The sequence below is a fragment of the Ranitomeya variabilis genome, chromosome 2 (genome assembly GCF_051348905.1).
Source record: "Ranitomeya variabilis isolate aRanVar5 chromosome 2, aRanVar5.hap1, whole genome shotgun sequence".
NCBI classification, from domain to species: Eukaryota; Metazoa; Chordata; class Amphibia; order Anura; family Dendrobatidae; genus Ranitomeya; species Ranitomeya variabilis.
Genome location: NC_135233.1, coordinates 421924919 through 421950978, shown reverse-complemented (window position 1 = coordinate 421950978; position 26060 = coordinate 421924919). Strand labels below are relative to the sequence as shown.

The 26060-nt window shown below is 47.1% G+C and overlaps 1 protein-coding gene across 9 annotated transcripts in view; it reads left to right on the top strand.

Annotated features, from left to right (window-relative positions):
- The window catches only part of DENND2B (DENN domain containing 2B), a 325270-nt gene that overhangs the window by 72997 nt on the left and 226213 nt on the right, over positions 1-26060 (top strand). For 4 of the 9 annotated variants that reach the window (XM_077286630.1, XM_077286626.1, XM_077286625.1 and 1 more), the window contains one exon: positions 16965-17075. The gene's annotated coding sequence lies outside the window, so the exon portion shown is untranslated. Of the gene's footprint in view, positions 1-13636; positions 13668-16964; positions 17076-19654; positions 19820-19843; positions 20158-26060 lie in introns of those variants that run through there. The other 5 variants (XM_077286624.1, XM_077286622.1, XM_077286627.1 and 2 more) reach the window with 4 other exon arrangements.

The following is a 26060-nucleotide window of genomic DNA, read 5'->3' as shown; positions in this document are numbered from 1 at the left end:
ATACCACAGTGATACAATGTAACGACACTACATCTGTGAGGCCTGAGTACCCGATACCACAGTGGTACAATGTAACGACACTACATCTGTGAGGCCTTAGTAACCTATATCACTCTGGTACAATGTAACAACACTACATCTGTGAGGCCTGAGTACCCGATACCACAGTGGTACAATGTAACGACACTACATCTGTGAGGCCTGAGTACCTGATACCACAGTGATACAATGTAACGACACTACATCTGTGAGGTCTGAGTACCCGATACCACAGTGGTACAATGTAACGACACTACATCTGTGAGGTCTGAGTACCCGATACCACAGTGATACAATGTAACGACACTACATCTGTGAGGCCTGAGTACCCGATACCACAGTGATACAATGTAACGACACTACATCTGTGAGGCCTGAGTACCCGATACCACAGTGATACAATGTAACGACACTACATCTGTGAGGTCTGAGTACCCGATACCACAGTGATACAATGTAACGACACTACATCTGTCTGTGAGGCCTGAGTACCCGATACCACAGTGATACAATGTAACGACACTACATCTGTGAGGTCTGAGTACCCGATACCACAGTGGTACAATGTAACGACACTACATCTGTGAGGCCTGAGTACCCGATACCACAGTGATACAATGTAACGACACTACATCTGTGAGGTCTGAGTACCCGATACCACAGTGATACAATGTAACGACACTACATCTGTCTGTGAGGCCTGAGTACCCGATACCACAGTGATACAATGTAACGACACTACATCTGTGAGGTCTGAGTACCCGATACCACAGTGATACAATGTAACGACACTACATCTGTCTGTGAGGCCTGAGTACCCGATACCACAGTGATACAATGTAACGACACTACATCTGTGAGGCCTGAGTACCCGATACCACAGTGATACAATGTAACGACACTACATCTGTGAGGTCTGAGTACCCGATACCACAGTGGTACAATGTAACGACACTACATCTGTGAGGCCTGAGTACCCGATACCACAGTGATACAATGTAGCGACACTACATCTGTGAGGCCTGAGTACCCGACACCACAGTGATACAATGTAACGACACTACATCTGTGAGGCCTGAGTACCCGATACCACAGTGATACAATGTAGCGACACTACATCTGTGAGGCCTGAGTACCCGACACCACAGTGATACAATGTAACGACACTACATCTGTGAGGCCTGAGTGCCCGATACCACAGTGATACAATGTAACAACACTACATCTGTCTGTGAGGCCTGAGTACCCGATACCACAGTGATACAATGTAACGACACTACATCTGTGAGGCCTGAGTACCCGATACCACAGTGATACAATGTAACGACACTACATCTGTGAGGTCTGAGTACCCGATACCACAGTGATACAATGTAACGACACTACATCTGTCTGTGAGGCCTGAGTACCCGATACCACAGTGATACAATGTAACGACACTACATCTGTGAGGTCTGAGTACCCGATACCACAGTGGTACAATGTAACGACACTACATCTGTGAGGCCTGAGTACCCGATACCACAGTGATACAATGTAACGACACTACATCTGTGAGGCCTGAGTACCCGATACCACAGTGATACAATGTAACGACACTACATCTGTGAGGTCTGAGTACCCGATACCACAGTGATACAATGTAACGACACTACATCTGTCTGTGAGGCCTGAGTACCCGATACCACAGTGATACAATGTAACGACACTACATCTGTGAGGTCTGAGTACCCGATACCACAGTGATACAATGTAACGACACTACATCTGTCTGTGAGGCCTGAGTACCCGATACCACAGTGATACAATGTAACGACACTACATCTGTGAGGCCTGAGTACCCGATACCACAGTGGTACAATGTAACGACACTACATCTGTGAGGTCTGAGTACCCGATACCACAGTGGTACAATGTAACGACACTACATCTGTGAGGCCTGAGTACCCGATACCACAGTGATACAATGTAGCGACACTACATCTGTGAGGCCTGAGTACCCGACACCACAGTGATACAATGTAACGACACTACATCTGTGAGGCCTGAGTACCCGATACCACAGTGATACAATGTAGCGACACTACATCTGTGAGGCCTGAGTACCCGACACCACAGTGATACAATGTAACGACACTACATCTGTGAGGCCTGAGTGCCCGATACCACAGTGATACAATGTAACAACACTACATCTGTCTGTGAGGCCTGAGTACCCGATACCACAGTGATACAATGTAACGACACTACATCTGTGAGGCCTGAGTACCCGATACCACAGTGATACAATGTAACGACACTACATCTGTGAGGTCTGAGTACCCGATACCACAGTGAAAACAATATAACGACACTACATCTGTGAGGCCTGAGTACCCGACACCACAGTGATACAATGTAACGACACTACATCTGTGAGGCCTGAGTGCCCGACACCACAGTGATACAATGTAACGACACTACATCTGTGAGGCCTGAGTACCCGATACCACAGTGATACAATGTAACGACACTACATCTGTGAGGCCTGAGTACCCGACACCACAGTGATACAATGTAACAATGCTATGGTGATCTTTGGGAATATATACAGATAGTTTATACAGTTGATAAAAGACATTTGCCCATCAGGTTTAGCTGAGGGACTGTGGTAAATGTACAGCCCTAATACCTGATCCCTGCTGCCCCAGATAACTATTCTGGTTCCCATGTTCTTCTTCCTCTCCATCTTCCACCTCGGGGCATTGCTGCCACATGATGTTCTGTTTTCACCCCTGAGACCCTTCTGTTTTATACGACCTCTTGACCCCAGTTATTACCTTCACCCTCCATTTATCCTCTGGCCTGTATCTCTTCATCCTGGAACTGCTGCATATGATGGTTTATGGTTTGGGTTCAGAGTGTTTTTTTTGTAACTGTTTTTCTGCTGGTGTCTCATCTTGTCATGTTACTGTGGTTAGCTGATGGCCCGGTACCAGCCTGCGGTTCTGACCTGACTGCGGCACATGACAAAACGCACAAAAGTTACACAAAGGAGACAAAGTTTTATGAAAATTTCACCATGAAGAAGAAAAGTTAAGTAATTCTTCTTATTTTTATGCAATGTTTTATAGTGTAACCACAGGGGGTCAATAATGTGCCGTGTGGTCAGAAAACACACCGCAAAAATGTAGAAGTTTACCAAAGGTTTGTGATAAGGCTTTAGTCATGGTGCACTATCAGACCATATAACACCTTCATTTGTTACATTGAATGTTCAGATAATTGGTTTGTGTGTACATGACCTGAAGCCTAAAGGTCTGTTTGACCCTCTAGTTCTGCAGGTGTGAGACTTTCCCAGTGTATATTAGATGGCGGACAGTGAGCCATCCTTCAGCCCATGTTGTTTTTGTAGGAGTAGGGGAGGCTGTGACCGGCATCTCTGGCACAGCCCTAGGGTACTGTCACACAGTGGCACTTTGGTCGCTACAACGGCACGATCCGTGACGTTCCAGTGATATAGTTACGATATCGTTGTGTCTGACACGCTACTGCGATCAGGGACCCCGCTGAGAATCGTACGTCGTAGCAGATCGTTTGAAACTTTATTTCGTCGTCAAGTGTCCCGCTGTGGCGGCATGATCGCAGCGTGTAACAAAGGTGTGCACGATATTCCCAATGTCCCGTATGACTTCTACATCGCAACTACGTCATGAAATTATCACTCCAGCGCCGTGCATTGCAAAGTGTGACCGCAGTCTACGACGCTGGAGCGATAATCAAGCGATGCTGCAACGTCACGGATCGTGCCGTCGGAGCGATCAAAGTGCCACTGTGTGACAGTACCCTTAGTCTCAGCAGAGATAAGCGATGTGCACACGTTGCGGATTGGAGTGCAGAATTTTCTTCACAAAATCCGCATCTCCTGGCAGAAACCGCAGGTGCGGATTTGCCGCGCATTTTGTGCGGTTTTGATGCGGAATTGATGCAGATTTTCTGCGGTTTTTACCCCTGCGGATTTCTATTATGGAAGGGGTCAGAAACGCTGCAGATCCGCACAAAAGAAGTGACATGCTCCTTCTTTTGTTCCGCAGCGGTTTTCATGCGGATTTTTCCACACCATTAGCACGGCTTTTTTTTTTTTCAATTGATTTACATTGTACTGTAAATCACTGTGGGGAACTGCAGCGTTTCTGCGCTGAAAAATCCGCTGCGGATCCGCACTAAGGCTACTTTCACACTAGCGTTAACTGCAATACGTCGCAAATGCGTCGTTTTGCCGAAAATACGCATCCAGCAAAAGTTCTTGCTGGATACGTTTTTTCGTCATAGACTAACATTAGCGACGCATTTGCGACGCATTGCCAAACGTTGCGTCCGTTTTGCGACGCTTGGGCGTGTGGTAGCGGACCGTCGGGAAAAAAAAACGTTACATGTAACGTTTTTTGCTCCCGATGGTCTGCTTTTTCCGACCGCGCATGCGCGGCCGGAACTCCGCCCCCACCTCCCCGCACTTCCCCGCACCTCACAATGGGGCAGCGGATGCGTGGGAAAAATGCATCCGCTGCCCCCGTTGTGCGGCGGAGACCACGCTAGCGTCGGGAACGTCGGCCCGACGCACAGCGACGGGTTGTTCCCGACGCTAGTGTGAAAGTAGCCTAAATCCGCATCGTGTGCACACAGCCTATGAAATCGCACAGATTGAAATGCAGCGTATCCGATCCTTCTTTCCATGGCTGAGAGCATTGGGGGTCTGTGGGACGGGATCTACAGGAAATGAAGGGGATGAGCGGAACACTCCTGCTCTGTATGTGACGGGTGGCTCCAGGGATCACTCAGCTATTCACAGCCCTGCTCAGGCGGATGGATGGCCGCACGGCCTCAGTGGCTGCTTGCATTTTTATTTTTATTGGTAGCATATTGACTTTTCTGTCTTTGCCTTAATTATATCATATTCGCCTTTAAGTTACCTTTAATTTTTTTTACAGTGTTTTGCAAATCCACATTCTTAGCCCATTATTCATCATTTGCAACATTTCACAATGTCTGTGTTTACGCACGTGCACTCCCATCCCTCGCGTATAAATTTGTCTTTTGTACATTTATTGTGTGACATTTTACAGGAACGTTTCAGGCGTTTCTGTAAGTTTCATAAAATGAAAAACACAAAAAACTATCATCTTCATTTTGCACTAAATTAATCAGCTCTTTTGCTCTATTCTGCAGGGCCGGCGTTAGGGGCAGGCAGACTAGGCAGCTGCCTGGGGCCCCCGCTGCCCTAGGGGCCCCCAGCCAGGGGCAGACATACTGTTGATGGCACTTCTCCAGGGCCCAGAGGTGGAGGGGGGCCCCTGCAGGCAGGCCCGGTATCATGCAGGGTCGGGCCCTTCTCACTCCCTCCTGTAATCATGGAACACCGAGTGTCGGGGAGAGAGCGGGGCGCGAAGTGCAGGAGATCAAAAAGGGGGCGTGTCATGCAGGGAGAGACGCTGGCCAATGAACGCTTTCCTTACCTCACAGTGACCAGACTGAGGAGAGCGCTCACTGGCTGCCGTCTGTCCTGCTGCATGGAGCGTCCCAATCGTGAGTACTCGCCTACAGTCAGGGGCCCCGGCTGCACAGCACATAGGGACAGCAGTGGAGGAAGAGCAGGACTTACAGGGGGTCTTCTGCTCCCTCCACTGTTCTGTTCAGAGCAGGCTGCAGCGTCTCCTTACAGAGAAGAGATGGGGGAGGAGCTCACTGCAGGGACAGCACGGCAGCAAAATGTATGCTGAGAAGTGACCTGAAAAGTAATGTGCAGTTATAGTGCTCTTTATAACTTATCTCTTTATAATTTTAGTCATGGAACTTTTTGAATTTGAGTCTTTTCCTCCCTTACTGGGAATTTATCATCAGGTGCTATCTGCTCTGTGCCCCATCCCCCACAGTGGGGTCTGCAGCCTTCTCCAGCTGAACTGACCTGCAGGGCTCATCTGATCACCTATACAAGATTAGTATGTATGTATGTATATGCTTGTATATGTATGTGTGCATCTGTGTGTATCTATGTGTATGTTTCTATCTGTGTGTGTATCTGTGTATGTACAGTATATGTGTGTATGTATGGTATAGTTGTATGGCTGTGTGTGTATGCATGTACAGTATGTGTGTATCTGTGTATGTGAAATAAATTTGTATGGATATATGGTATATATGTATGTTTATGTGCATGTACATACAGTATATGTGTATGTATATGTGTGTACGGTATGTGTATATACTGTATGTGTGTATGTATGGTACGCGTATGTGTATCTGTATGTTCGGTATATGTGTGTGTATGCATGTACGGTATATGTATGTATGTATGTACGGTATATGTATGTATGTACGGTATGTGCATTTGGGTGTATTTTATATGTATGTACGGTATGTGTGTACCAAATGTATATAACTGTATCTGTGTATGTACGGTATATGTGTGTGTATCTGTGTGTATGTACGGTATATGTGTGTACGGCATTTGTGTGAATGTACGGTATATGCATGTGTGTATGTACGGTATGTGTATGTATGATGGTATATGTATGTGTATCTGTGTGTATGTATGGTATATGTATGTGTGTATGTACGGTATGTGTATGTATGATGGTATATGTATGTGTATCTGTGTGTATGTATGGTATATGTATGTGTTTGCAATATACTGTATTTGTATGTGTATCTGTGTGTACGTACGGTGTATGTATGTGTATTTGTGTGTATGTATGGTATATGTATGTACGGTATGTGTATACTATCTGTGTATATAACTGTATGTGTGTATGCATGTAAGGTGTATGTCTGTGTATGTACAGTATGTGTATCTGTGTGTATGTACGGTGTATGTATGTACAGTATATGCCGGAACAAAAATCATTGTTCTCATCAGCACATCGCCCAGTTAAAACTGCAGATATTCTGCTAAGATGATACTGTATGGGGACAGATTGATTTACTAGTGATCATTCTGTCCCCAGCCAGTATAAAGAGGCTGGAAACAAGTGGCGAATGACTTCAATATTGTTGATCACGCTCGTTTAGTGGCCTGAAATCAGCGCATGTAGCTACAACCAAAATGTTTCTGTTGGTGCAATATGTTAGCATTTGGGGCCCCATTTTAAACTTTTGCCTAGGGCCCCACTTTGCCTAAAACCGGCCCTGCTATTCTGAACAATTTGATTAAAAAAAGTCAACGAATACTACAAGAAAAGAAAGAAGTCATTTCATAAAATCCTCACGTTCTGAATCGGCTCCATAGACTGTTGGGGCCATATGAAAGGGGTAGTAATTCCATGTAAGCTTAATATGGCTGACCGCAAGTAGCTGAAGGCGTGAGGTGTCTGGGGCAGAAACACGAGAGACTGAGGGTCTGTGCACACGTTGCAGACTTGACGCTGCGGATTCGCAGCAGTTTTCCATGCATTGTACAGTACAATGTAAACCTATGGAAAACCAAATCCGCAGTGCACATGCTGCGGAAAATACCGTGCAGAAACGCTGCGGTTTATTTTCCGCAGCATGTCAATTTTGTGTGGATTCTACAGTGTTTTACACCTGCTTCATAATTGAAATCCGCAGGTGTGAAAACCGCGCAAAAACTGCGGTAAATTTGCAGGTAAAACGCAGGGCGCTTTACCTGCAGATTTTTCAGGATCTGCCTGGAAAAATCCGCACACGAATCCGCAACGTGGGCACATACCCTGAAGGTGCCCATTTGTGCGCTCCATCTCCCCTCACACACCTGTACATGGTGTAGCTCTACGGAAAAAAAGCTGGCATGGAAACAAAGGATCAGGCATGTAAAAAATCAGCATGCTTGATCCCGCTCTTCAGGAAAGATTTAACCCTTTAGGACATAGCGATGATTTGTAGTATCATGGTGCTGAGGACAAATGAGGTTGTCCATACGCCTCTCCAGCATTCAGGCACAGACGTAGGATCTGAGAGCCACCGTGGACCCCCTTACTGTGCAGCCGTCCCGTTGCACATACACCGTACATTTGGGCTTTTTTAGTAGACTCGCTCCCATTACTGATGTAGTGATAGATTCTGCTAGAACCCCCTAATGTGTCGCGCAGGGCTTTGTCTACAGGATGAAGCAGCGTGTAGGCCGCTGTCCTGGCAGACTGGATTTATGAGCAGCTGGGACCAGAGCAGACGGACTGTGGACGAGCTCTGCTGCCAAAACTTTCCTGGAGCAAACCTTCCAAAGTGTGAGTCATGGCGCCGACTCCCCGACCTCCGCACCTCACTGCTGGATTTCTGCTGATCAGCAGTTTTCTCTGCTGTGTATAGGAGACGATGAGGTTCAATGATGCACAGGGACATCATGGAAGATCTCCTCTTACAGGCTCCAAAAGTGACCATATACGTAGTGTAAGGCCTGGTACAAGGCTTCTGTCACACTGCCTTTAGCTTCTATCAGCCTGATGGAGACACACAGTATCCTGTTATTAGGATATTGTATCAGTGATTTGTCTTGGTAATAAAGAACAAACTTGTGTCCACGACCACGGATCTCGGCAGCTGAGCCGAAGAGATTATCCCCATCATTGCTCACCACTCTGATCAGTGCGGAGATCTGTGGTGTAATTACACGCTCATCCACTGTGTGGCGCTACAAGACCCCAGCATTTCATCTACTAATCAGTGATCTCCATTTCTAATGGATGAGCCAGATGATGTCTAGGACCTTGGGAGTAATTAAGTGTCTCAGTTCTCAACAGTGAGACTGATATAAAAGGAAATACGGCCAAAAAGTGGTGTAATGTGTGCGATAGTAATGGCACCACGGTCATGAAAGACACGCACAGCTGTGTATAACACAGGACGGTAAGGCTACGTTCACATTTGCGTTGTTGGGCGCAGCGTCACCGACGCATGCGTCATGCGCCCCTATCTTTAACATGGGGGGCGCATGGACAAGCGCCGGTATGCGTTGTACTGTGTTTTACGACGCATGCGTCATATAGACGCACAAGACAGCGCAGGGGACGCTACTTGTAGCGTTTTCCCTGCGCCGAAAATCCCGATCTGTAGGATCTTATGACAACGCATGCGTCGCAAAACGCTGCATTGTGTACATGCGTTGTTGGTTGCGTCGCGTCGCAGACGCTGCGCCCTACAACGCAAATGTGAACCTAGCCTAAGCGATGTATGTATTCTATATAAATATGGAGACACATGGGTCTACGTCGGAGCTGGGCACCAAACGGTAGACTTCATTTTCTATCTTTTAGGTGCAAGTACTTTTTTTTTTTATTTTGCTTATAACTGTTATACTTCTATGAGTAAAATCTCAGGACAGACACTTCTTGGAGGTAACAGTATCCAGACTGATCCCAGAACCGACGGATCTGTTCCTGATTTTGCACATATATGCAAGGAGCTACAAACTGCATTTGGTCTCTTGATACATTCCTAAATTTGTGGTTTTCACTTTGCAGGAGGTCAGTCGTCCTCCTGCTGCTCTGATTTACTATATTTTCTTGTGTCGCTGTATAAAATATTGATGGGTTACCAGGGAGGACCCTCTAAATCCTGCTGTAAAAAACAAACAAACAAACAAAAAAAAAAACAGTGACTACTACCATCACTGTAACATTTCTATCCAGGAATTTAGAAAAGATCTGAAGATTTTGCAGTGATTACTTGTTACCCAAATGTCCCAGACTCAAGAGCGGCAAAAGTACCAGTGATAAATAAGCAGTAATGTCTGATCTGTGATGTCTGCTGTGATACTGTATCTAAGCAGTGATACATAAAGACTGATATTTGTCTAATGATGTCCTGTGGCTTCGGGCTGGTAGTGTTGCATGGGTGGTATCGGATGGGTGACGTCTGACGGGTGGTATCTATCCAGTGACAGCTCATGGGTGACGTCTGAAGGGTGGTATCGGATGGGTGACGTCTGACGGTTGGCATCTATCCGGTGATAACTGATGGGTGACGTCTGATGGGTGGTATCAGAATGATGTCTGTTGGATTGGTGGCATATGACAGATGGTGTCGGAGAGATGATCTCTGACAATCCCACATTTATACTGTTCAGGGCTATAGGAAAGTTGGGTGATGATCCCTTATGCTTCTGTGATTGCCATTCAACAGATAGAAGTCCCTATGATACCGGCGGGCAGAGAGTCAATCATGACAGGAGGTGTTGCATTGTCCCGGGCCGGGTCTTGGCTGTTCTGGGTCTGGTCCGCTGCTTCTCACTGATGTGATTAAGCAGTTTACGATTGTTTTAATTCCCATTCTCGTTGGGTTGAGGTCAGAGCGCTCTCAGCATGTTCTCACAGGGAGCGGCCGATGTTCCCCAGAACTTCAACATATGTAAAAATACCATGAATGTGACATAAGCAAAAGCAGCATATTTCATCAGATCCCGGCATGTAACCCTCCATATCTGGTGCCGTGCTGGAGTTCTGTAAATGAAGATGAATCATCAAATAATGAAGCGTTTTGTAACCTTGGCCCAGACTTTACACCTTTTTATTTGCCTGTGTCAAAACAAATGCGAGTCTGTGACGCACGCTGAAAGACAAAGAATTAGATCCACGCCTTCTATGAGCAAATGTAGATTCGGAACAAAAATGAGGAAAGCTTTTCCAGTCTTTTGGTTTTATTAAGGTACCTTCACACTAAACGACTTTGCAGCGATAACGACAGCGATCCGTGACGTTGCAGCGTCCTGGATAGTGATATCGTTGTGTTTGACACGCAGCAGCGATCTGGATCCTGCTGTGATATCGCTGGTCATTGCTGAAAGTTCAGAACTTTATTTGGTCGTCAGATCGGCGTATATCGTCGTGTTTGACAGCCAAAGCAACGATGCCAGCGATGTTTTACAGTGGTAACCAGGGTAAATATCGGGTTACTAAGCGCAGGGCTGCGCTTAGTAACCCGATGTTTACCCTGGTTACCATTGTAAATGTAAAAAAAACAAACAGTACATACTCACCTTGTGCTGTCTGTCACACGTCCCTCGCCGTCTGCTTCCCGCACTGACTGTGAGCGCCGGCCGTAAAGTGAAAGCAGAGCAGAGCACAGCAGTGACGTCACCGCTGTGCCCTGCTTTCCGGCCGGCACTCACAGTCAGTGCGGGAAGCAGACGGCGAGGGACGTGTGACAGACTGCACAAGGTGAGTATGTACTGTTTGGTTTTTTTTACATTTACAATGGTAACCAGGGTAAACATCGGGTTCCTAAGCGCGGCCCTGCGCTTAGTAACCCGATGTTTACCCTGGTTACCCGGGGACCTCGGCATCGTTGGTCGCTGGAGAGCTGTCTGTGTGACAGCTCTCCAGCGACCAAACAGCGACGTTGCAGCGATCGGCATCGTTGTCGATATCGCTGCAGCGTCGCTTAGTGTGAAGGTACCTTTAGTTTGATGGAAAAATAGATCTCACAAAGTGACAGTCCCTTTATAATATGTGAGCACACAGCGATTCAATGTAATCAGTATCTCGAATTGTAGCAAAATCGTCAGACTTGCAGTGATAAGATCTCTGCTTACTGTCAGTGAATTGAATCATTCTTGTTTGTATCCTGAGGGCAAAATCACTACAAATCTAATTATACAAAGGGCCCCTGTGCAAGAATTGTGAATGGGACCAATGCGCTCCAATATTCCATTTTTCAGCCCCCTTTTCACGGGCGATGAGCCGGCACTGAGTCCTGAACATGAATGCCCAGTGACGCTATGTGTCCACGATCAGGACAGAGCAGCGTTTTGGACACAGTGTATTTTCGCTAACTCAAATCCTGCGTTGTAATCACGCAGCAAAATCCGCATGTTCATAGTGAACTATACAGATTTAACGCATCTAATGAATGGCTATGAGGGACACTACGCAGCGGACACCAGCGTGTCTGCTGCCAAAAATAACATGCCACGACCAGTAAACCTGCATCTCAGGTGAATGTGTGCAGCGGCAAATGGAAGCACAGTGGTTGTGGGATTCCTCTAAATCCATCCACTGTGCTTGTAATGTAGAACGCAGCATTTTGGGCACAGCACAAGTATGCTGCGTCCAAAACGCTGCTATTCCTGTTTGTGGGCACGCAGCCTTAGAGGCTACTTCTAGCGTGGCTGTGGCTCCAATACCGGTACCTATCAGCCCATATGCGGCTCCACTGATTATTCAAGTGGATACTAGTGATGAGCGAATGTGCATGGATAAGGTGTTATCTGATCATGCTCGTGTGCTAATAGTGTCTTCGCGTGCTCGAAAAACATGTTTGAGTCCCCGCGGCTGCTCAACAGTCCGAACACATGCAGGGATTGTCTGTTAGTTAGACAGCTGCAACACATGCGGGGATTGCCTAACAGCCCCAAAACATTCAGCCGCAGCAACGCAAACAAATTATCCAAGCATGCCAAGATACTCGGATAACACCCCGAGAAATCTCGGATAACACGTTATCCAAGCACGTTCCCTCATCACTAATTGTACTACACTGTATTTGGGGAACCCTTGGCATGGAAGTTCAGGCTGCTGCTGTAAATTTGGGATTTCATTGTGTATGCAGAAGAGGGAAGGCAACTTTTACCGGTACTGGTTAATTTCCCATCACACCACCCAGGTCTGAAGGGCACAGTGCTCGTTATCTCCCTGCTCCCTTGACATCCCTGGTAAGAAATAAGAGTACTGTGACCCTGCGGACAATCACCCATCACCTGTTTACTCTATATGGCCCTATATGTCATATTGCCCCATTCGCTGTGCGTCTGACTGCTGGACCAAGACCGCTCCTATGGCATTTCTGATAGAGGTGCCTCCGCTCTGTACACAGACTGAAAAGGCTGCTGGGAGGCTAGAGGGAGGTCAGAAGAGACCATCATTTCATAAAACTTCTGAAGGGTCAAATAGAAAAGGGTCAAAGTTTCTTATTAGGGACTGAGGCCTCCAATAATCACTAGAATAGAGGGAGGACAAGCAGTCAACTGAGCCTCGCACTGTCTGCATCTGACATCATATATAACCTAGCATTATAACCTGTCAGGATCTCTGGGCAATATTAACTTCTAGGAGTCCACGCGCCCCAAACACCAGAGAATGTCATGGCATTATAAGAGGGGCTGATATCAGTCACATATGGTGAAATGTCTAGAGGTTTTAATGTTATATCAGCCCTTCTTATAACGCTCCAGTACTGATATCAGTCACATGGGATGTAATGTCTGGAGGTTATATTAGTACTGGAGCATTAAAAGGGGTTTATATATGATATGATATATGATATGATATAATATATGTTAGGAAAATGTATAACTCCACAAAGATCCAAGTTTCAGAGACTGGTAGCTTTGCAGAAACAGTTTGGGTAAGAATACAAGGAGAGAACAACAGAAAGGACACTATTGTAAGTGTTTACTATAGGCCGTCTGGACAGTTTGAAGATATGGATGAACTCTTATAGCATCAAATGTCTCTGTTCTCAAAAAAGTATGATGTAGTAATCATGGAAGATTTTAACTATCCAGATATTTGTTGGGAATCTCTCTCAGGCAAAAGTAATGGGCCCAGAAAATTCTTATATTCTCTTGCTGATAACTTTATCTTTCAAAAGGTGGAAGAGAGAACAAAATGATTTGCAATCTTGGACTTCATTCTTACCAACAGGTAGGAAATAGTTGAGGAAGTATCCTTCCTTTCCAACTCTAACATTCTATGATTCTATCTGCCTCTGATGGAGGAGTCTGGGTTTTGTGATTCCAGGATGACGTTAACCCCTGACTGCATTGTGCCCCCTGTACAGATGGTGGAAGGGGATAATGCTTTGGGCTGTCATCAGGGGGCGGCCTCGGACCCTCAGCCACAGTGATGGGAAATCTTAATCTTCAGCACAAGACATTGTGGACAATTGTAGCTTCACCATTGTGGGAACAGTTTGGGGGAGACCTTTATCTGTTCCCATGACTGTGCCCAGTACACAAAGGCCATACAAACATGGAGGGGACACGAGCGGCCGCACAGAGCCCGGACCCCAGCCCCATCCATCCTCAATAACTGAGAATGTGGACCTGATCTCCCACAATATCGAGGTCTGACCCCACAAATGGGGGGGGGGGGGGGCACATACTTTTCTATATATTAATGTTTATGGATGTAGATGAGGACAGAGAAGCCCCCGGAGGTGGATGTGGAGGGCACATACTTTCTCCATATTAATGTCTATGTATGTAGATGAGGATAGAGAAGCCCCCGGAGGAGGATGTGGGGGGCACATACTTTCTCCATATTAATGTCTATGTATGTAGATGAGGATAGAGAAGCCCCTGGAGGAGGATGTGGGGGGCACATACTTTCTCCATATTAATGTCTGGATGTAGATAGTACAGAGAAGCCCCCGGAGGAGGATGTGGGGGGCACATACTTTCTCCATATTAATGTCTGGATGTAGATAGTACAGAGAAGCCCCCGGAGGAGGATGTGGGGGGCACATACTTTCTCCATATTAATGTCTATGTATGTAGATGAGGATAGAGAAGCCCCTGGAGGAGGATGTGGGGGGCACATACTTTCTCCATATTAATGTCTGGATGTAGATAGTACAGAGAAGCCCCCGGAGGAGGATGTGGGGGGCACATACTTTCTCCATATTAATGTCTATGGATGTAGATGAGGATAGAGAAGCCCCTGGAGGAGGATGTGGGGGCACATACTTTCTCCATATTAATGTCTATGGATGTAGATGAGGACAGAGAAGCCCCCGAAGGTGGATGTGGGGGGCACATACTTTCCGCCATATTAATGTCTATGGATGTAGGTGAGGATAGAGAAGCCCCCAGAGGTGGATGTGGGGGGCACATACTTTCTCCATATTAATGTCTATGGATGTAGGTGAGGACAGAGAAGCCCCCGAAGGTGGATGTGGGGGGCACATACTTTCTCCATATGTGGTGTGTGTGATATGCAGTATGTATCGGGAGGTTTCTGCACTTGTCAGGGTATGTTCCCACGGTCAGTAAACGATGCAGGGTTGGACACTGTGTACTTATGCGGCGTCCAGATGTTACAGCATAGTGGTTGTGGTTTCAAGAAATCCCATGTCCACTATGCGTCCAGAGACGCTCACGGCTCACCTGCGGAGACGGACATGCGGCGCCTCTTTTCAGACCGCAGCACGTCCATTTATCTTGCAGTAACGCTCAGTCTCCACAAGGTATTTGTCACCCGTACAATGTATAGGGTGCCGTGATTCCGCACGGTTCAATGCGGATTCACATGCGTTCAGTAGCCGGCAGCGGACATGTGCTGCGTCCAAAGCGCTGCCTGATACTGAGCGTCATGCGCATGCCCTCACCGCTCATCGTCTTCATGAACACCAGAGTCAGATCTCCCAGGACTCTGCGCACTTTATCTCTGACCTTCCTGCTCGCCTGCCACATGAGCAGGATGCGGTAGCTACTGACACTCAGCGTCTGGGGAAAGTGACCCCCAAGCTGATGTTATATTGGTGTCATGTACAGGCGCAGATACAAATGTAACTCGCATATCCAGAATATTCAGATCTGAGCCTCCAGTTACTCTGTGGCTTCTGGAACACAGAACCATTGTTTATGGTGCCGGTCACATGAGCTCTGGAATGATACATTGTATTTAATGGTTCTTAAAGTGAGAACACTGTAAACACTCAGTTATTGCTTAAATATGCTCAATCTGGTTGTTTACTTATGAAAATGTCTATAGGAGTCTTCAGTATTATTGGAAAACACTAAAATAATGGAGACGCTGCAGGACTGCCACCTCATAATGCACATCCCGGCTGCTGCAGAACCTCAGAATACACGTGCGAGTTGCTGCAGAGCTTCATAATACACTGAGGAAAAATTGCACTTGCCTTCCTTTTTAAAATGTTTCTTCCTTATTGGAAAATTAAAAGGGTTTTGTTGTGTATTACACAAGGATCTGTTGGAAGTACCAGTTGGTGAGAAACGGCTGTCGTCCTGCAGGGATTCCATTCACCCCTGCAAATCCTGTGTTTTAATTTTCCAATAAAGAAGAAACATTTTAAAGGATGGTGAGTGCGATTTTTTTTTTTGTCCTCTTTTTCCTGCTATGCTGTTCATGCTATTTTATACGCACCCGTGTTCCTCCAGAGTCCGGTTCCCTGCTTATCCCATGCATTAAAGGGAGTACCTGTAGTTGGTGCCGGCACACATCTTTGCTGCAAAAAACTTCATAACACACTTCTTCTCAACTGTGCAGAACATGATAAAACACAACTCGGCTGCTGAAGAACCTCATAATGCATATCCCAGCTGCTGCAGAACATCATAATGTACACCCCGGCTGATGCAGAACATAATAATACACACCCCGGATGCGGCAGAACGTCATGATGCACACCCCCGGCTGCTGCAGAACTTTTATAATACACATGCCAGCTGTTGCAGAACCTCAGAATACACACCCGTCTGCTGCAAAATTTCATAATACACTTCCTAACTGGTGCAGAACATCATAATACACAACTCCACCGTTGCAGAACCTCATGATGTACACCACGGCTATAGTAGAACCTCCTAATGCACACCTCAGCTGCTGCAGAACTTCATAATGCACACCCATGCTTCTGCCAAATTTCATAATACACATCCTAACTGGTGCAGAACATCATAATACACCTTGGCTGCCGCTGAACCTCAAAATACACACCTCAGCTGCTACAGAACCTTATAATGCACCTCAGCTGCTGTAGAACCTCATATTACACAACTTGGCTACTGCAGAACCTCATAATGCACAACCTGGCTTCAGAACCTTATAATAAACACCTCAGCTGCTGCAGATTTTGAGTTATGTTCCTTGTAATATTTGATTTAGGTACAGTAGTACAACGTGGTAGATCAGTGATATTTGTTTTATTTATTATTATTTAGCTAATTTTTCTCTTTGTTTGCTCTTATTTTGCAGGTCTGATTACAGGTCGGATCAGTCACACTTGTGTCTTCCTGTAGGAGAAGGATGATTGGGTCCTGGCAGACTCTTGCTATTTGACCTCTTAATTCTGAGACTAAAATCAAGGTAAGATCCCATCATGTTGCTTCTATGCACAGTATTAAAGGGTTATTTCCAGAATTGTATTATTCTTCACAACACTCAGTAAATGCAGACTTATTGTTAATATGCAATACAAGCCTAACATAAAGCTTCTGTCTTGTACCTTTGTATGCTCTCTACCTGCCCCTTGGTGTATCCAGCTTCACGTAGCAGAATGTGCAGTCCTATTCTTATCTGATAAATCTACATTTCCCAGCAGCAAACCACTTTTCCTTAGTACTGAAGGCCCCTGTCCTACCTGCTTCTTTCAAAGCAACTCTTCTCTTTGTTTACATAAATCTGCTGAAAGACGGCTGATTAATGACTGTGTCAGCTCTGCTGTGCTGTGTTCAGCTGTGCTGTATTCAGCTCTGCTGTGTTCAGCTGGGCTGTGCTGTGTTCAGCTGGGCTGTGCTGTGTTCAGCTGGGCTGTGCTGTGTTCAGCTGGGCTGTGCTGTGTTCAGCCCCGCTGTGCTGTGTTCAGCTCTGCTGTGCTGTGTTCAGCTCTGCTGTGCTCCTCTGTATCAACCACAGATATTTGGCGTATCATAAAGCTGATCTAAGTGTAGACCCTGCCTGAGCGACTGTATCTTCTGCCATCTACACCAGCATAGTGACCTGTGTGGTGTTACATCAATGCTCTACCAGCTGGTCTCCAGTGGAGATGACAGTCCTGCACCATGGAGCGCAGCAGAGCTGAAAAAGCAGGCCTGGGCTGTGTTTGATGCCTGCAGCAGACCGATCATTGATGGGGGAACAAAATCCTGCATCAAACCCAGCTCAGCCGTGCGTTGTCAGCTCTGCTCCATCGTACAGGACTGTTCTTTCTGCTGGAGACCAGTTAGTGGACAATGATGTGACAGCACGCAGGTCTCTGTGCAGATGTAGATGGCAGAAGATACAACCGTTCAGCAGCAGACGGTGCACAGAGGAATCGTTTATTGTGAAGGTAGATGACACACTGTGCTGGAGGCCAGATGGGAGCACTGCACAAAATCAACTGGGAGCAGATGGATCCAATGGCAACTGGAGTTGGTAATACTGGCAGATCTGGATCAGTCTGTGTGTCCATTATAAGACCACATTGTGGATTGGTGACCAATCCTCTAAATGCGTCTTTGCCTTCTAACAGACTTCGGGGGGGTCTGGGCTGGTGCACTGCCAACACCACAGTATTGGATATTTATTCATTTTACTAACATCTTGTCATGTTTTGTATTCTATTACCACCTGCTTGTGTGATATGGAAACAGTGCTTATGTGTACTGTTCCTAACTATTGAGAGCGCTACCCATGACACACACCCGCTACATAACATACAGCCGGGTGTTAGGGGGACAAACCAAACTTAGGCTATTAGGCGTGTACTACTGAGGCTATTGAAATTGGTCATGTCTCTATAACTGAATAATCATTAATATTTGCATATGCATTCCCTATTCAGGCGTAGAATGCCTGTATTTTCCCATCTATATACTTAGACATTTCTTGTCTTGGCAGTAGTCCTTGCTCAGTAAGGCCTCTTTCACACTTCAGTTGTTTGGCGTCAGTCTAAAACCGCCATTTTCCTCAAATAACGGATCCGTCATTTTTTGTGACGGATCCGTTATTTTCCCCATAGACTTGCATTAGCGACGGATTGTGATGGATGGTCGTCCGTTCCATCCGTCATGCGACGGATCCGTCAAAATTTGGCGGACGTCATCTAGACATTGACGGTCATTGCAACGTTTTTTGTCTGCGTTGAAATGGCGGATCGCGACGAATCCGTCGCGTACGTCATTCCATGGAATGGCCACCTATGGGCGACGGATCCGTCGCGACCGTCATTTAGGCGGATCCGTCGCCCCAATCCGTTTTTTTCAATTGCGCATGCTCCAAAAAGTATATACAACCCACAAGTAACTGATCCGTCAAAAAAACGGATCCATTAGAACCGTTTTCTCAGCAATTGTGACGGATCCGTCGATCCGTCATTATGGCGGAGCAGACTGACGCCAAACAACTGAAGTGTGAAAGAAGCCTAATGGGGTAACTTTATCTCTGATTCTTTTGCACTTATTTTGATGTGTACATTATTTTGATTAATAAAATGTATCTTTTATTGAGTAGCACGAACTCTGTGTGTTCTCCCCTCTCTCTGTCTCTCTATCATACTTTCTGTCTTTCTCTCTCTCTCTTTCCCTCCCTGTGTCTTTCTCTCTTTCTCTCTCTCTCTCTCTCTCTCTCTCTCTATCATTCTCTGCCTCGCTCTCTCTGTCATTCTGTCTCGCTCTTTCTCTCTCCCTGTCTCTCTCTGTGTCTTTCTCTCTCTCTCCACATTGAAGCCTATGGGTGATTACACCAGGATTTGTCTTCCCTCACGAGCATCTTATGCGTCGTGAGTTTTGAGGACCCATATATGTTATCTGTCCATGTACATGACACCACTGGAGGGCCGGCGGCTGCGGAGGTCTCGGCTTGGGGTCTAACTTTTAAAGAGACTGATTGTCACACTCGCAGGCTGGTTGATCTCATTTGTCACTATATATATATAAATATATAGTATTATTATTGTACTATAGGGTAGAATTACATCTGTGAGATCCTGGGCCCGGACCCCTGAATGACTGCTCCCGCTATCAGCTCGCCCCCTGGAAGTGAACGTTTCTGCCAGAGCCCTATGTAAATGAATGAAGAAAGTTCTTTGTGTTGAGTTCCTGCCGCTCTCCTATCACTGGATGCTGCTGGTAATGTGCTGGGGGTGGAGAGGACGAGGGGGGTTGTACTACTCTGCACACTGTGCCTGGCACTCTGCTCCTTTCTGGAGCTCTTGCTGCTGGGTGGGGGCTACAAACTTCACATAGGGGCAATTTCTATCCCTGTAATATCCATTGCCCTGGTTATCCTGAGGGGAGAGGTCCCGCCTGGAGCGGGGAGGAGGTCACACGAGGCAGATGTGGGGCTCACACCATCTCCCGGGGTCTCAATCTGCTGAGATTACTCAGGACTTGCCAATAGGATAAGGATTTGTGTGGGAAATACAAAGCTGAGAATGGAGCGGAGAGGCTGGAGCTGCACCCTGGAGGTAATGCACTACAACCCCTAGTCTCCTTGTACTAATATAGAATCTTGTCCATTTTGTCCCATTGGGACTTTTGTACCTTTTAATATATTTCTATTTATACTTTTCTGTATCCAGAAGCATTTGATTCAAGGGGCAGATGATCTCTGCTGCAGTGCAATGTGCTAGATACAAGGGGCAGATGATCTCTGCTGCAGTGCAATGTGCTAGATACAAGGGGCAGATGATCTCTGCTGCAGTGCAATGTGCTAAATACAAGGGGCAGATGATCTCGGCTGCAGTGCAATGTGCTAGATACAAGGGGCAGATGATCTCGGCTGCAGTGCAATGTGCTAGATACAAGGGGCAGATGATCTCGGCTGCAGTGCAATGTGCTAGATACAAGGGGCAGATGATCTCGACTGCAGTGCAATGTGCTAGATACAAGGGGCAGATGATCTCTGCTGCAGTGCAATGTGCTAGATACAAGGGGCAGATGATCTCTGCTGCAGTGCAATGTGCTAGATACAAGGGGCAGATGATCTCGGCTGCAGTGCAATATGCTAGATACAAGGGGCAGATGATCTCTGCTGCAGTGCAATGTGCTAGATACAAGGGGCAGATGATCTCGGCTGCAGTGCAATATGCTAGATACAAGGGGCAGATGATCTCTGCTGCAGTGCAATGTGCTAGATACAAGGGGCAGATGATCTCGGCTGCAGTGCAATATGCTAGATACAAGGGGCAGATGATCTCGGCTGCAGTGCAATGTGCTAGATACAAGGGGCAGATGATCTCGGCTGCAGTGCAATGTGCTAGATACAAGGGGCAGATGATCTCGACTGCAGTGCAATGTGCTAGATACAAGGGGCAGATGATCTCTGCTGCAGTGCAATGTGCTAGATACAAGGGGCAGATGATCTCTGCTGCAGTGCAATGTGCTAGATACAAGGGGCAGATGATCTCTGCTGCAGTACAATGTGCTAGATACAAGGGGCAGATGATCTCTGCTGCAGTGCAATGTGCTAGATACAAGGGGCAGATGATCTCTGCTGCAGTGCAATGTGCTAGATACAAGGGGCAGATGATCTCTGCTGCAGTACAATGTGCTAGATACAAGGGGCAGATGATCTCGGCTGCAGTGCAATGTGCTAGATACAAGGGGCAGATGATCTCTGCTGCAGTGCAATGTGCTAGATACAAGGGGCAGATGATCTCTGCTGCAGTGCAATGTGCTAGATACAAGGGGCAGATGATCTCTGCTGCAGTACAATGTGCTAGATACAAGGGGCAGATGATCTCTGCTGCAGTACAATGTGCTAGATACAAGGGGCAGATGATCTCTGCTGCAGTGCAATGTGCTAGATACAAGGGGCAGATGATCTCTGCTGCAGTGCAATGTGCTAAATACAAGGGGCAGATGATCTCGGCTGCAGTGCAATGTGCTAGATACAAGGGGCAGATGATCTCGGCTGCAGTGCAATGTGCTAGATACAAGGGGCAGATGATCTCGGCTGCAGTGCAATGTGCTAGATACAAGGGGCAGATGATCTCGACTGCAGTGCAATGTGCTAGATACAAGGGGCAGATGATCTCTGCTGCAGTGCAATGTGCTAGATACAAGGGGCAGATGATCTCTGCTGCAGTGCAATGTGCTAGATACAAGGGGCAGATGATCTCGGCTGCAGTGCAATATGCTAGATACAAGGGGCAGATGATCTCTGCTGCAGTGCAATGTGCTAGATACAAGGGGCAGATGATCTCGGCTGCAATGCAATATGCTAGATACAAGGGGCAGATGATCTCGGCTGCAGTGCAATGTGCTAGATACAAGGGGCAGATGATCTCGGCTGCAGTGCAATGTGCTAGATACAAGGGGCAGATGATCTCGACTGCAGTGCAATGTGCTAGATACAAGGGGCAGATGATCTCTGCTGCAGTGCAATGTGCTAGATACAAGGGGCAGATGATCTCTGCTGCAGTGCAATGTGCTAGATACAAGGGGCAGATGATCTCTGCTGCAGTACAATGTGCTAGATACAAGGGGCAGATGATCTCTGCTGCAGTGCAATGTGCTAGATACAAGGGGCAGATGATCTCTGCTGCAGTGCAATGTGCTAGATACAAGGGGCAGATGATCTCTGCTGCAGTACAATGTGCTAGATACAAGGGGCAGATGATCTCGGCTGCAGTGCAATGTGCTAGATACAAGGGGCAGATGATCTCTGCTGCAGTGCAATGTGCTAGATACAAGGGGCAGATGATCTCTGCTGCAGTGCAATGTGCTAGATACAAGGGGCAGATGATCTCTGCTGCAGTACAATGTGCTAGATACAAGGGGCAGATGATCTCTGCTGCAGTACAATGTGCTAGATACAAGGGGCAGATGATCTCTGCTGCAGTGCAATGTGCTAGATACAAGGGGCAGATGATCTCTGCTGCAGTGCAATGTGCTAGATACAAGGGGCAGATGATCTCTGCTGCAGTACAATGTGCTAGATACAAGGGGCAGATGATCTCGGCTGCAGTGCAATGTGCTAGATACAAGGGGCAGATGATCTCTGCTGCAGTGCAATGTGCTAGATACAAGGGGCAGATGATCTCTGCTGCAGTGCAATGTGCTAGATACAAGGGGCAGATGATCTCTGCTGCAGTACAATGTGCTAGATACAAGGGGCAGATGATCTCTGCTGCAGTGCAATGTGCTGTATACAAGGGGCAGATGATCTCGGCTGCAGTGCAATGTGCTAGATACAAGGGGCAGATGATCTCTGCTGCAGTGCAATGTGCTAGATACAAGGGGCAGATGATCTCTGCTGCAGTGCAATGTGCTAGATACAAGGGGCAGATGATCTCTGCTGCAGTACAATGTGCTAGATACAAGGGGCATATTATCTCGGCTGCAGTGCAATGTGCTAGATACAAGGGGCAGATGATCTCTGCTGCAGTGCAATGTGCTAGATACAAGGGGCAGATGATCTCGGCTGCAGTGCAATGTGCTAGATACAAGGGGCAGATGATCTCTGCTGCAGTGCAATGTGCTAGATACAAGGGGCAGATGATCTCTGCTGCAGTGCAATGTGCTAGATACAAGGGGCAGATGATCTCGGCTGCAGTGCAATGTGCTAGATACAAGGGGCAGATGATCTCGGCTGCAGTGCAATGTGCTAGATACAAGGGGCAGATGATCTCGACTGCAGTGCAATGTGCTAGATACAAGGGGCAGATGATCTCTGCTGCAGTGCAATGTGCTAGATACAAGGGGCAGATGATCTCTGCTGCAGTGCAATGTGCTAGATACAAGGGGCAGATGATCTCTGCTGCAGTGCAATGTGCTAAATACAAGGGGCAGATGATCTCTGCTGCAGTGCAATGTGCTAGATACAAGGGGCAGATGATCTCTGCTGCAATGCAATGTGCTGTATTCAAGGGGCAGATGATCTCGACTGCAGTGCAATGTGCTGTATACAAGGGGCAGATGATCTCTGCTGCAGTGCAATGTGCTAGATACAAGGGGCATATTATTTCGACTGCAGTGCAATGTGCTAGATACAAGGGGCAGATGATCTCGACTGCAGTGCAATGTGCTAGATACAAGGGGCATATTATTTCGACTGCAGTGCAATGTGCTAGATACAAGGGGCAGATGATCTCGGCTGCAGTGCAATGTGCTAAATACAAGGGGCAGATGATCTGCAGTGCAATGTGCTGTATACAAGGGGCATATTATCTCGACTGCAGTGCAATGTGCTAGATACAAGGGGCAGATGATCTCGACTGCAGTGCAATGTGCTAGATACAAGGGGCAGATGATCTCGACTGCAGTGCAATGTGCTGTATACAAGGGGCAGATGATCTCGACTGCAGTGCAATGTGCTAGATACAAGGGGCAGATGATCTCTGCTGCAGTACAATGTGCTAGATACAAGGGGCAGATGATCTCTGCTGCAGTGCAATGTGCTAGATACAAGGGGCAGATGATCTCGACTGCAGTGCAATGTGCTAGATACAAGGGGCAGATGATCTCGACTGCAGTGCAATGTGCTGTATACAAGGGGCAGATGATCTCGACTGCAGTGCAATGTGCTAGATACAAGGGGCAGATGATCTCTGCTGCAGTACAATGTGCTAGATACAAGGGGCAGATGATCTCGGCTGCAGTGCAATGTGCTAAATACAAGGGGCAGATGATCTCGGCTGCAGTGCAATGTGCTAAATACAAGGGGCAGATGATCTCTGCTGCAGTGCAATGTGCTAGATACAAGGGGCAGATGATCTCTGCTGCAATGCAATGTGCTAGATACAAGGGGCAGATGATCTCTGCTGCAGTGCAATGTGCTAGATACAAGGGGCAGATGATCTCTGCTGCAGTGCAATGTGCTAAATACAAGGGGCAGATGATCTCGGCTGCAGTGCAATGTGCTAGATACAAGGGGCAGATGATCTCTGCTGCAGTGCAATGTGCTAGATACAAGGGGCAGATGATCTCTGCTGCAGTGCAATGTGCTAAATACAAGGGGCAGATGATCTCGGCTGCAGTGCAATGTGCTAGATACAAGGGGCAGATGATCTCGGCTGCAGTGCAATGTGCTAGATACAAGGGGCAGATGATCTCGGCTGCAGTGCAATGTGCTAGATACAAGGGGCAGATGATCTCGGCTGCAGTGCAATGTGCTAGATACAAGGGGCAGATGATCTCTGCTGCAGTGCAATGTGCTAGATACAAGGGGCAGATGATCTCTGCTGCAGTGCAATGTGCTAGATACAAGGGGCAGATGATCTCTGCTGCAGTGCAATGTGCTAGATACAAGGGGCAGATGATCTCGGCTGCAGTGCAATGTGCTAGATACAAGGGGCAGATGATCTCGGCTGCAGTGCAATGTGCTAGATACAAGGGGCAGATGATCTCGGCTGCAGTGCAATGTGCTAGATACAAGGGGCAGATGATCTCTGCTGCAATGCAATGTGCTAGATACAAGGGGCAGATGATCTCGGCTGCAATGCAATATGCTAGATACAAGGGGCAGATGATCTCGGCTGCAGTGCAATGTGCTAGATACAAGGGGCAGATGATCTCTGCTGCAGTGCAATGTGCTAGATACAAGGGGCAGATGATCTCTGCTGCAGTGCAATGTGCTAGATACAAGGGGCAGATGATCTCGGCTGCAGTGCAATGTGCTAGATACAAGGGGCAGATGATCTCGGCTGCAGTGCAATGTGCTAGATACAAGGGGCAGATGATCTCGACTGCAGTGCAATGTGCTAGATACAAGGGGCAGATGATCTCTGCTGCAGTGCAATGTGCTAGATACAAGGGGCAGATGATCTCTGCTGCAGTGCAATGTGCTAGATACAAGGGGCAGATGATCTCTGCTGCAGTGCAATGTGCTAGATACAAGGGGCAGATGATCTCTGCTGCAGTGCAATGTGCTAAATACAAGGGGCAGATGATCTCTGCTGCAGTGCAATGTGCTAGATACAAGGGGCAGATGATCTCTGCTGCAATGCAATGTGCTGTATTCAAGGGGCAGATGATCTCGACTGCAGTGCAATGTGCTAGATACAAGGGGCAGATGATCTCTGCTGCAATGCAATGTGCTGTATACAAGGGGCAGATGATCTCTGCTGCAGTGCAATGTGCTAGATACAAGGGGCATATTATTTCGACTGCAGTGCAATGTGCTAGATACAAGGGGCAGATGATCTCGACTGCAGTGCAATGTGCTAGATACAAGGGGCATATTATTTCGACTGCAGTGCAATGTGCTAGATACAAGGGGCAGATGATCTCGGCTGCAGTGCAATGTGCTAAATACAAGGGGCAGATGATCTGCAGTGTAATGTGCTGTATACAAGGGGCATATTATCTCGACTGCAGTGCAATGTGCTAGATACAAGGGGCAGATGATCTCGACTGCAGTGCAATG